Source organism: Sturnira hondurensis, unplaced genomic scaffold (genome assembly GCF_014824575.4).
Source record: "Sturnira hondurensis isolate 20B ecotype Veracruz unplaced genomic scaffold, ASM1482457v3 Scaffold0019978, whole genome shotgun sequence".
NCBI classification, from domain to species: Eukaryota; Metazoa; Chordata; class Mammalia; order Chiroptera; family Phyllostomidae; genus Sturnira; species Sturnira hondurensis.
The window spans coordinates 133,630-146,872 of record NW_028092609.1 but is presented as its reverse complement, the minus strand read 5'-3'; positions in this window follow the sequence as shown (position 1 = coordinate 146,872).

Below are 13,243 nucleotides of genomic sequence, written 5' to 3'. Positions count from 1 at the left end.
CTAAAAATAAATAAATAAACTCTTAGAAAACAGAACAGGTGCTCCTGTGGGAACCACACAGGTGCGTGCCCCTGGGAGCAGGGGGAGGGGCCGGGCATCTGTGTCGGGGGCTTTGCGCGAGTCATCTCTGAAACCCTGTCAAATCCCTTCCACAGCTCCCAGGCGAGGAAACCGAGGCTTGGAGCCCGATTCAAAGCCCAGGCCTCTGGGCACCCCAGGGCTCCATCTGTATGGCCTCTCTGTCACAGTTCCTCTCTGTCACAGTTCTGCACACCCTCTTGCAATATCTCAAGGCCCGAGGCAGAGACCCCACTGCTCCCAGGGGCAGGCGCAGGGCTCTCCAAGTCAGGCCCGGGCAGGTCTGATTGTTGCCTCGGCAGGGGTCCTCCGGGGGTTCGCACTGACAGAAAAGAGCCAGGACCCACCTTTACCCAAATCTCACAAGAGAGCGATGTAAGGTTGTTAAGGACTCACAGAAATCTCCCCATGTTCTTTTTTCCCCTTCTTTTGTCTGCTTGTTTGTTTGTTTTTGGCTGCCAAAAGCTTTATGGTTTCCCTTTGGTCCCAGGCCTGGGAGAGGGCTGCAGGGTGGTGAAGAGGATGCCTAGTGTTTGCAGGGAGAGGCTCGGGCGGGAGCCAGATGCCAGGGGGTGCAAAGGGACTCCTCCACACCCTCTGGGCTTCAAAGGCTCCTAGTCAGGCTTGAAGGTAGGCCTTTCAAAGAGACCCACGCCCAGCCCAGCCTGCAAGCCCCAAGGGCGGCCTGCAGGGGTGAGCTAGGTGTGGTTCGTTCTTGATGAGGTTCACCCGCTCACCAGGAAGTGGCTCATCCAGGAAGTCAGAGCGAGGCCAGAGCCCCGGGCCTGCGGGTCCCAAGGGTCTGGTTCAGGCCCTTCTCCGGGGCCGTGGCGGCTTCCGTGCATCCTGAGCGTCACCCCACTCATCTTGAGACAAAGGCTTCTGCACATCCTGGAGGAGGGAACAACCACGGGGCTGGTTTGGCATCTTGAAAGGCCGCTTGCCCTAGTGCTGCTCCTCGGCCAACGGGGGGAGAGAGTGGCCCACGTCTCCCAGAGCCCACAGAGAAGGTAGGTGTGGGAGGTCACACACGGAGGCAGGGGGACCAGACGGTTGTCGGGGCCTCCACCGCGGCGGAATAATTCTGCCAAATTTGGGAGCTCATGGTCACTCGGCAATAAAGAGTTACTCTCAAAAGCAGTGTTGGTTCCCTCTGGAGGCCAAGGGCTGCTGAGATGGGGCCGAAGGTGGTGGAAGGAGACTGCAGAGTGGCTGGGGGGCCGAAAGGAGGGGCCTCCCTGGGTTGGTTCCGTCCAAACACCGTTGAAGCAAGAGACAGATGCAGGGGACAGCTGAGGGCGCTGCACCCATGTCCTTGACAGTCGACATGTTCTCAAGGGTGGCACATGACATGCACCATCCTGGCCTGTTCACCTCGCTGCTGGATTTTCATGTCATTTGCCTGATGTGTTTCCTTGCGTCAAATTTGCGTTTTCTTTGTTACTGTGGTATTGCATTGTATCCCCAAAACTCAAAGCTGGAATACATGGCTCAGAGCGCCTCCGCCAGGCACGATGTGGGGTGCAAGGAGGCCTGTGAGTACCACGGCTCCGATGACGGTGCGATCAGTGTCCAGGGTGGGAGAGGGTGTGAGTGCGGAGAGGGGTCTTTGGGGTCTGGGCCAGCGAGCCTGCAGGGGTGACACTCCTGCAAAGCAGCTAGAACCAGAAGGAGCAACTCAGGGGCGGGGCGGGGGCCGCTGAGGGGTTGGCGTGGACTTCACGGGGTTGCAGCGCGGTGCCAGGCCGTGTAAGAGTGGCGGAGCTCACTTTCAAAGATGGCACCCACCATGGCTTCTCTGGGTTAACCATGGGGTTTTTTCTGGAACAAGCAAAAAATTATTCATTCAAGCACCAAACTTACACATTCTGAAACTAAAGGCAGAGAAAACGTACAAACCACAGAGATACACTTCAGCCTTGCCTTCCTTCTAGCAGGAAAAGAGAAACCAGGTTACACTGTTGCTGAGAATGTAGGAAAACCTGCCCCCTAGGGGCAGAAGTTTGCACCCCACCCCCACCCCGCCCCCTGCCACAAATTCATCCGGTGAGACTCTCACCTCCAGGACCACAGAGTGTATTGCATTTGGAGACGGGGCCTGTTAAGGATTAGTCATTTCAATGTGGTGGGGAGGTGGGCCTGGCATTCTTGCGTTACGACCCTCAGGGAAGACCGAAGGAACACAGGGGGAGAGAGGGCCACTTGCAAGCCCAGGAGAGAGGCCTCAGGAGGGACCAGCCCTGCCAACACCTGGATCTTGGCCTTCCAGCCTTCAGACCAGTGAGACAATGCACGTGCGTTGTTCGAGCCCCGGCCTGGCAGCCCCTGGCACCAGGGCAGAGCCCAGGGTGAACTGCCAGGTGTCCTGTTCACGAAGCGCGGCATGCACTTGGCAGAACTCCTAGATCCAAAGACAAGGTTGGAGGTTGCAGACCTCTCAGCCTCTCACAAGAAACATCCACATCATTACAGAGTTTTTGTGAGTTTGCTTGAGCCCAAACTGGCAACAATTGCTGGGAAGCGAGAAGGGGAGAACACTTTGCGGGTCCTTCCATGCGTTTGGAAGTAAGGAGTCAGGTAAGGACGATTCGAGGGAGGCTGGGGAAAGCGAGGCGGGAAGTCTCTGTGGTGGGACTGCAGGCATGTTAACAAGGCAGTGTGCTCTCGCGGGTGGTTCTGCTCATTCCGAAGTGCGCTCGCCTGGGTGTGCAGAAGCCAAGGGCAGGGCAGGCTGAAGGCAAAGGCAGACCTTCCACAAAATAGGTCTGTGCCCGAGGCCTGGTGACCCACCTCAACCTGCTCAGTGAGGAATTCGTGATTGGGTCGCCATGAGGCTACTCTCCGTAGGACCCCTCTCCACCCACGTGTGTGAGGCAGGAACAAGCGCTCAGGGACTTTGTTGTGTTTGTCACTGAGAGCCCAGTGGAGAAGAGGAGGTGGCACGTGCGTGTCTGTTAACCTGCCCCCCCACCCCCACCCCCGTTACGACACGACACGACATGGAAAGGAAAGTCACTGGGGCGTGAGGGAGCGCCACGTCCCCAAGCACAAGGCCCCATGGTCTTGCTCAGGAGGGCCTGCTGGCGAGAGGGACAGGGAGGTGGGGAACGAACCTGCAGTGGCCGGCCCCCACGTCCCTTTTTGGCCGGCTCCTGGGGCCCACAACCCCAAGAGCAAGTCCCCCGGCAGGTGTCAGCCCCACATGGGAGCTTGGGAGGTGTGGGCTGTGGGCCTTGCTTCCCCCCACACTGTTAATTCCAGTACAAACCACTTCTCCTATTTCGAAGGATTGGCCAGCATGACATTTCCTGCCAACATGTTGTGTAGCGTGAATTTGTCTGACAGTCTAATGTCACGATTTTCCTGTGAAGACAAGCTGGGAGGGCTTCTGGGAGACAGAAGCGTGATGCAGACAGCTCGTTCCCCCAACACCCGCGATCACCACACAGAGCGCAGCCTTCCCTCTGGTCTGCCCGGCTCCACCTTGCGCACCTTGAATTTTCCCTCGTTCAGTCCTCACAGTGAGCGTTTGAGGGAGGCCGAGGCCACAGCCGAGTGACGGGCTCATCACGCAGCAGCTGAGTGGGAACCCAGGACAGCACTGCAGCTGTCCAGCTGCGCGGCATGAGCACTGTGGCTTCTTTTCATTGGCCAGGCCGAGGATGAAGCATTACTAGCTAGAGCTAAATGTCACGGCAGAACTTGAAGAAACCCTCCCTGAAACCACATGCCATCGGAGAGGCACAAAGACATCCCTAGTTCCAGAGGGTGATGTGTCGTCGATACGGTGTCCTGGGGAAAGGTCCCCAGCTTCTGAGTCCAGATGGGACCTGGACACCCAGAAGGGCCCAGTGCGACCCAGGTCTGGACGGTGCGTCCAGGGAGGGCCAGCAGGACACTCTCGGTCGGGCCGCTATTGGTGTCCTCGGTGGAATTTCTTCTTCCTCCGAAAGCCGCCGTTGAGCATTTCGGCCTCTCCATGGACGGGATCCCGCCCACCCACATTTTCCAGGCAAATGGCATCGCTGACGCTAATCCTATCAGCCACACAGCCTCCCTGGCTGACTGATGATCCCGGGCACAAGCCCAGCCAAGCTGACCGTCGCAGGCCGCCAGAGCCAGGGAACGGCAGCTCCCCGGCTTTGCACTTGGCCTGAAGCCAGAGAAAGGTGTGTTTAGGGAAAACCATCTGCTCGTCAGCTTTCTTCCAGGCACAGGCTTTGGTATTGGTTTTCAAGTGATTCAAATTTCTCTATGGGTTGTTACTTTAAAAACATTTTTTTTAAATTAATTTCTAGAGAGAGGGGAAGGGAGGGAGAAAGAGAGGGAGAGAAACATCCATGTGCAAGAGACACAATGATCAGTTACCTCCCACATGTGCCCCAGTCGGGCACCTGGCCACAACCCAGGCATGTGCCCTGACTGGGAATAGAACCTGCGACTGTTCGATTCACAGTCTGGCGCTCTATCTACTGAGCCACACCAGTCAGGGCATTACTGGTACTTTTAAAAGGTTTTGAATTAAGCCCTGACTGGGTGACTCAGTTGCTCGGAGTATCAGCCTTTACAACAAAAGGTTACGTGTTTGATTCCTGGTCAGGGTACATACCTGGGTTATGCACTCGGTCCCTGGTTAGGGCGTATGTGCGAGAGACAAGGGACTGATGTTTCTCACCGCATGTTCCTCTCTCTCTCTCTCTCTCTCCCCCTTCATTACTCTCTAAAATCAATGATTATGTCCTTGGGTGAAGATTTTTAAAAGGTTTTGAATTGAAGTATTTCATAACTATAAAATACACTCAGTAGGATGAATTCTCACAAATGATACCCCCTATCCTGCCCCAGAATGCCCCTTGAGCCCCGCGCCACCCCCGTCGCGCCCTCCCACCAGGAGGTCTCCCATCGGCCCTGCCTGCTTTGGGACTCCCGAGTCTGGCTTCTCTCCCTCACTATCACGGCGGCGAGCTTCGGTCACGTGGCTGTGCGTGGCTGTGGTTTGCTCGTTCCCAGTGGCATGCGGGAACTCGCCACCATTGCCGTCTCTGTTCTGCTGGGAGACCTCTGGGTTGTTTCTGGCCCGTGGTTATGACGAAGGAAGCCGCTACAAACAGCCAGGTACAGGAGCTCGGGGGAACATTGTGCTCAGGCTGCTGAGTGCCCCTGGGGGAAGAAGTGGGGGGGGTCGTGGGGGCACGAAGTCAGCGGGCAGCTGTCAAAAGGTTTTCCAAAGTGGCTGTGCCCACGTGGTTCTCCCCAGGGTGTTCCCGTCACTGCGCCCCTTCTCAGGCGGCTGGTGGCCAACATCTTTCTGCTCACACCCCGCACACTGTCCAGCTAGCTTTACTTCTCATTCTCCTAATGGTGAATGGGTCTGTGCGTTTGTTCATTGGCTGTGGCCAGGCCCTCTTTTGCAAAGTCAGTTGTCCATTTTCCAATTCTCTTTATTGTGTGGTTTTGGAGGTGTTCTCTGAACATTCTAGATGCAGGCATTTGTCAGAAATTTATGTCAAAAATATCTTTTCCCAACCTAGGGTTACCTTTATTTTCTCTCTTAGTAAACAGAAGTTTTAGATTTTAATGCAACCTAAATATCAATCATTTCCTTTATGGTTAGCGTTTTTTAAAAGATTTTGTTTATTTATTATTTTTAGAGAGAGGGAAAGGAAAGGAGAAAGAGAGGGAGAGAAACATCAATGCGTGGTTGCCTCTCACACGCCCCCTACTGGGGACCCGGCCTGCAACCCAGGCATGTGCCCTGACTGGGAACGGAACTGGCAACCCTTCGGTTCACAGGCCAGAGCTCAATGCACTGAGCCGCGCCAGCCAGGGATGCTTAGCATTCTTTACATCCTCTGTAAGACGTTTTGCACCACCCGAAACAATGAAGATAGCCCTTTATGTTTTCTCCTAGAAGTTTCATTGTTCTACCTTTTCCCCTTTTTGATTCTTAGTCCACTGGGAGTTGAATTTTGTGTGCAGTGTGGGGAATGGCATCAAAATTCACTTATGTTCACGTGGAAATCCCACGGACCCACACGGTTACAAAGGCGCGTTATTGTCTCTGTTGCGCATCTGTGAACTCAGGTTTTCCTCTTACTCCAACAGTTGTGAGCCTTCATTTACTTAAAACCGAAGGACCGTGAGTGCACTGGGTTGACAGGCAGAGGCCTGGGCCGCTGCCCACAGAGACATGCCGTGCGCTGAGCCCGTCTATGCGACCATACACTCCCCTTCCTGTTAAAAGCGCACCCTGGCCCGGGCCAGGTGGCTCAGTTGGTTGGAGCATCATCCCCTTACCGAAAGATTGTGCGTTCGATCCCTGGTCAGGCCACACACCTAGGCCGCACGTTCGATCCCCCATCAGGACACGTACAGGAGGCAACTGATCCTTACCTCTCTCTCCCTTCCTCTCTCTCTAAAGTCAATAAATCTGTCCTGGACATAAGGATTGGTTTTTTAAAAATATTTTATTTATTTATCTTTAGAGAGGAAGGGAAGGAGAGAAGGAGAGAACGTCAATGTATGGAACTGGCCTGCAACCCAGGCATGTGCCCTGACTGGGAATCGAACCGCGATCGTGTGGTTCACAGGCCCACGCCCAATCCACTGAGCTACACCAGCCAAGGCCATAAGGATTGTTTTCAAAAGCTCCCCCTTCTCCCATCCGTTGCTGTTGTCACCCCCCCTGGAGGGGAGGGGCTGCAGGTCAGAGGCCTGGGGGCTTGCCCAGAGGGGCTGCAAGCCAGACAGGTCCAGCTCCGAGGTTGTTTTGAAAGAGAATGGTGATAATGATGAGCCTGTGCTTTGTGGGGTGACCATACAGTTTCCAGAGCACTGTGCACCCGCATCGGGGCTTATGACTCGTTGCTCCTGCTGCCTGGCCCAGGCTGGGGGACAGAAGCTCTGAGCTTGAAGGAGGGACGTGCCCCCAATGTACTGGCAGACACTGGGACCCTCCCAAGGCTTCCTGGAGGAGGCGTGACAGGGCTGGAGGGAGGAATCCCCCCAAACTCGCCTGGGCCCGCACGTGCTGTGGAAATGGCGGCGGCACCAGCACCACTCACTTAGAAAAAGCGAGACTTCCTCCCCTCACTTCCTCCTCTCACTTAGAAACACCCCACGGGGGCCAGGAAACCCCAGCCTTGGGTCACGGGGAACTATAATTGGTGCTTAATCTGAAGGTCTCATCCGTTTGGAGAGAGCAGAACGGCCAGGGAATCTGCCAGCGCTAGAGCCAGATGCCCTGGATAATTCGTTTAGGGCCCGAGCTGCGTGGGTGGACTGCCTGCCGAGTGTCCCGCGGGGGCCGAGGGCGGAGGCCACTGGCTGCCGAACTGTAGGCCCCCACGGCCGATGGAGTTGCCCTGTCCGCCTCCCTGGTGTCCAGCACTTCACCCAGAGCCTGGGACGGAAGTGCAAGCATTCTTCCTAGTTTGCAGATGGGGACACCGAGGCTCCAAGTGGCCCACAGCCTCCTGGGCAATGAACAGCTGAGTGATACTCAAAGCCCAGGCACCGCGGAAAGGGGAGGGTCCTGGGGGTGTGGGGCAGGGCGTTGCCATGGCTTCCCGCCCCTTCCTCCACCTCCCCTGGGGCCTAGAGGGACTGAGGGCCCTGGCATTTGGGTCCCTGCCCCCAGCACAGACTCAGGGACAGCTGCAGGTGGGGGAGCCAGCCTCTCAATTCTGTCTGAGAGTTGGAGATGCTTGTCACCCCCTCCCACGGTGAGATGCTGATTCAGGGGACAATTGGAAGCCCACTCTGGACTCCGGTCCCCCTTTCTGCGGAACCAGGTTGAGTTGGTCAGCAGACTGTTTGTGTCACCTGATCGTTCTGAACTTCAGATGCTGAGTCAGAAAGTCAGATAAGACCGCAGGAGGCATCCCCTCCAGGGAAAAAGCGGGCCCAGGAATTTCCTCCTGTGGAACGCTGGTCCAGGGGGTCCCAGCTCAGTCCGGCCAGGTCTGGGCCCAGCTGCTTAAAGAGAAGGGCTGAGCGCTGGGCTCCACCACAGACCTCTGGGCCCCGGCCCACAGCCCCGCCCAGCCCCCCCACCCCCCACCCCCACCAGCTGGCTGCAGCTGGCACTTTATTCCTCCTCTGCCCGAGTGCAGACAGTCCCCCTGCCCGCCTCCGGAGGCTGTGTGGAAGGCGAAGCGCCTGGGCCATCATGCTCCCTCCCCCTGCGTGTTCCTAGTTTCGCCTCCTGGAGACTCATCTGCTTGGTGCCCAGAAGGCTGTGGAGCCAAGCCAGCTCCCCCTAGGGTGCTCAGTGGCGGAGAGCCACAAATAAATGGCAGGAGCCAGAGCTCTGGCTGATGGGAGAGAAGCTGCAGGATCATAGCTTAGAGAGATGATGGACCTACTCTCCAGGCGCCAGGCTGTGGCCACCGGTCATCGGCTGGCCGTGGGCCTGCACCCTCTGGCTGGGCACTCAGGGTGCCCAAGAGAGGCCTGGCTGGCTCTGTGCCCAGCCTCTGACAGGGGCAGTTGGCACATGGGGATACCATCCAGCAAGACACACTTGTCATCCCAGAGAGAGAGCAGGAGCTGCCGAGAGGGAAGGCGGCTGGAGGGTGCATGAGCAGGAACATGGCGCCTGGCCCCCTCGCCACGGCCCTGGACCCCTCCACAGGCAGTGGGGGGGGCTCTGAGACAACTGTGCAGACACCCAGGCCGCCCCCGTGTGCTATCGCTCAGCTTCTGTGCTTTACGAGATGACCCGCCGGAGCTCGAAAGCAGCGCCATGTGCCCAGACCATGTGGCTCAGTCGGGCATCTTCTTTCCTGCGAAGCGCGGGGTCGCCAGTTCAGCCCCTGGTTGGGGCACCTGCCTGGGTTACGGGTTCTGTCCTCCGTCCAGACGGGTCCGTAAGATCCCCAGTTCAGGCATATATGGGAGGCAATCAATCAACACTTCTCCTCACGTCAGTGTTTCTCTTCCTCTTTCTCTAAAAAGCGATGAAAAAATGTCCTTGGGGAGGATTTTTAAAAAGCAACCCTATGCAGTACATACTCTCTGGAAGCAGGAAGGATGGAAGGAAGGAAAGAGAAGGGAGGAAAGAAAGTAACCAACCTACTGTGAGCCAGGAGCTTTCTGCACGCTGGGACCGCTGTGCAGTGGCTGTAATGCTTCTTTCTGCCTCACAGAGGGGCAGGGGGTCTCCCGAGGCCCCCCGCTGCCGGCCGGGCAGCAGCACTGGGGCACCCAGGCCAAGCAGCCCTCGACCAAGCTGAGACTTCAGGGCGGGATCGGCAGGCCTCCCTCCTCACACAGCCCTTCCACAGGGCTGGGCAGATTGCCTAATTCCATCTTCGAGAGGGGAAAGCTGAGGGCAAGGGAATTGGCTCAAACCACACAGGACTGGTGGAGGGACTTGAACCCAGGTCCTAAGGTTGAAGACAGAGAGGCTTTGGCTGTGGGCCCGAGGACTGGGTGGTGATTCAAGGGCACCCCCACCTGGTATGGGGGTGGTGAGGGCCAGCCGCTGGCCTCCAAGGCCCAGGAGGGAGGGCAAGCCGCTCTGGGAGAGGAGGGGCTGGGGGCGCAGCACAGGGGCCCCATTGGGAGCTGGCTGTGACCCGGAAGCAGCGCGGTGTGGGCAGGGACCACAAGAGCTCCCAGGAGGTGTCTGACCTCTGCGGTTTGCTGAAAACATACCTGGGTTTAGATTCTTTTATTTTGGTCAATAGATGTGGTAACTCCTGTATTTGTAGATTCATGATTCACACCATTTCTGGAAAACTCTCAGCTATTATCACTTCCTTGGCCACCTCTCCCTCCCCCCCGAGTCCCCCACTGTGCCCGGACCCAGGGCAGACCCTGCCAAACCTTCTGACTCTGCCCTGTGTCTCCTGGCCTCGCTCAACCCCCCTGGGTTGTGTGATGGGTCACTCTGTCATCTCTCTCTCTTCCGGCTCCTTCTTCGTGGTGTCTCATCTGCTGTTTAAGACCCTGTGTACTGCGGATTTCATTTTAAAAATCATAATTTTAATATCTACAAGTTCTGTTCGTTTTCATTTTAAGTCAGCCTGGCCATTTTTGATGCTCTCTTGTTCCCTGCTCACTCTTTTTATTTCATCCTTTATGTTTCTAAACATTTGAAACTGGTTATTATTTTATATTCCGTATCTGGTCAGCATAAGCGCACCCAGACCCCAGAGGGTTTTTGTAAGGATTTATCGGAGACAAAACTGGCAGTTGCCAGGGAGCAAGATCGCAGATGCTTCTGGAGAACGGGTGCCTCTTCTTTTCCCGTTTGGAGTTGAGGAGGGAAGGTGAGGAAGAAGGCTTGGAGGGGGAGAAAAGGAGGGGGCATGGGGTTGGGGGGCGGTTAACGAGATGTGTGCTCTCTCGAGGGTGGTTAGGCTTATTTCAAAGGTGCATTCACCTAAATGCATAGAAGCCGTGGGCAGCGTTTGCTAAGGCAGAGATAAGCTGAGGAAGTTATATTCCTGGGCTGACCACCCACACCACCTGAATTTGTAATCGGATCACCCTGCGAGGTTACTTCCTGTAAAGTCCCCCTTTTGCCCGCAAAATTCTTTGTGTGCTCTCGCTCAGCTGCCGCTCACTCAGCGTGGCTTACTCCTGAGTGTGCTGTAAATTCATGTGGTGTTGACTGTCGTCTGGCAGGCCAGAGAGAGGGCCTAAACACCGGGGCTGTTTGAGCCAAACTGAGGGCGTTGCCAGGAAACACGGTCTTTGGGGAGGAGGTGGGAGAAAGCAAGGTGGGGATTGGACTGGTGGATCCTTGAGGTTACCTGCTCTCCTTTCTCTTTAAAGACTTTATTTATTTATTTATAGAGAGAAGGGAAGGGAGGGGGCAGAGAAACATCAATTTGTTGCCTTTCATATGCTCCCAGCTGGGGACCTGGCCGGCAACCCAGGCATGTGCGCTGACTGGGAATCACACTGGTGGTGACCTTTTGGTGCTCGATCCACTGAGCCACACCAGCCAGGGCTGCCATGAGGGTGTCGAGGCTGATTTCTGAGGTGCGTTAACCTGGATGGATGCACAGGACTTGCTTAAGGCAAAGATGAATGAACCTTTTGCTGGGCAGTTACAGACCTGGGGCGGGACACCTGCCCTGTTAGGGGTGGAGGTTGCATCATACACCCTTTTTGTCGACATCAGTAACCGGAGACCTCAGTGAGAGCCCTTGGGGAGCTCAGCTCCTTGTGGGGTTACCAGGCGTAGTTCCCACCCTTCCACCGCCCCACCCCTGAGCCCAAGGCTTCGTCTTCCCGGGCTGTGGACGACATTCATGTCTGCCTTCAAAGTCACCCCTTCCTTTTGTGTCCCCTTCTCTGGTTCTGCTCTGCCGGCTGCCCTCTGTCCAGCCCCTTCACAGTTGTGCCGGGTGTTCTCAGGGTCGTCCCGCCCTCCCCCTGCTCCCACCCCCTCTCCCACACTCAAGCTCACTCTCCAGCGTACCCCACCCAGCCTGTGCCTAACCCTAACCCTGGTCCAGGCCTTGGTTTGTCCCCCAGTTGGAGGTGTGCCCCGGCCACCCTGACTGGTGGCCCCCACCCCGTCCTCACTCAACCGCAGGCCTCTGGTGGGCCCGGGCCCCAGCAGGCGGCGTAGCCCGCCCGGAGGTGCCCTGCGAGGGGTGTCGAGTGCACGGGCACCTCTGCCGGTGAGGGCGTCCTGTGCCTGCCATCTGGCCCTCGGCAGCCTCGCAGTGTCTGGCCACACCCACGGAGCCCAGGGCTGGTAGCCACTGTAGTCACGTGCTGTGTGGCCTGCTCAGTCCAGTGACACAGTGTTTCCACTCAGGGCTCATGGGCTCCCGTGGGTGGCAACCCAGGCGGCCTCAGGGCCAAGCTGGCACTCTCAGCTCCCGTCTCTCTGGGCGCCACAGGGGACCCCAAGCACTGCAACTCCAGGGTGAGTCATCACCCTAAGGCCTCCTGTGCTTATGAGGGTTGAGGGGTGCAGGGGCAGTCCTGGGGCCCCTCCCAAGCCTCCTCTCCCCACTCTGGTCCTGGTCTCTGTCTTCCCTCCTGATCCTTCCCCACGTCTGTCCCTCCCGCATCTCTGGTTGTCTCTTCACATGGCTCGTTCACCCTCTTTCTTTCCCCTCTGCACCTCTGCCTCCTCCAACTCCGCACCCCTCCTCCTGGCTTCCCTCTCTCACAGACTGCGCTAGCCAGTGGCTGCTCCGTCCAGCCATCAGCCAGCCAGCCCCAAGGGATGGGGATGGGAGCGTCATGCTCTTGGTTCTACCAGCAGGCGTCTCCCCCCAAGCGAACTTCCTAGGCAACTGGGGCCAAACAGTGGAGAGAACAGAGGCTCCAGACGGGGTGGCCCAGCGGGTCCCCTGCTGGGCCGGCTGTCCCCAGAGCTGAGCCTGCTCTCCCGTCCCCAACCTAACCAGGGGCTTCCTGCCCCAGAATGTGGGGGAGGTCTCAGACAGGGGACCCCAGATGCCTCCGGTGATCCCCTGGGGACCTCAGCAGGGGAGGCAAGAGGAGGCAGGTTGGGCAGGTAGGGATGGCGCCCCCTTGAGGCACTGACTTACTCGAGGGGTAAAGGGTCTGTCCTCTGGGGCATCAGCAGGGAAGCCCAAGTCAGAGGGCACCCCGAGCCCTGGCTCAGTCTGAGTGTCCCCCTGCCCCAGACCCCCACTTGTTCGATCTCCTACCGTGCCAGGAGGTCGCTGCTGCACCTGGAGGGGCTCCCAGTGGAGAGGTCACTCTGACCAGCCACTGAGCGGGTCAAAGTCATGGGCGCACTGCCCAGGAGGAGTGAGCAGGAAGTCAGTGTCAAGGCCTCCCAGGTTGCCGCCCCTCACACTCCCCCAGCCTCCACCACGCCCAGCCGCCTCTCCCCAGGAAGGCCCATCAGAGCCCAGGTCAGGCCTTCGCACGCGGAAGCCGAGACCCCAGTGTCCTGGAGCTGGGAAATGGCACAGGCGGAACTCGGAGGCCTCCCACAGCGCCATCGCTGGTCACCTGGGGGAAGCTGGACTTCAGGGACACGGGTCATGACCCCCTGGTTGGAGGGCGTTTGAACCCCATCTTTGGGGGGTTTGTGCCTCCCCGAGATCTGGTTTTGAAGGGGTTCAGAACAGGCCTCCCGGAAGACGCCGCGGTGGCGAGCTGACGGCTTCGGGCTGGAGGCCCGTGAGAGGCAGCAGGCGCAGGAAGGGCTCGCTGT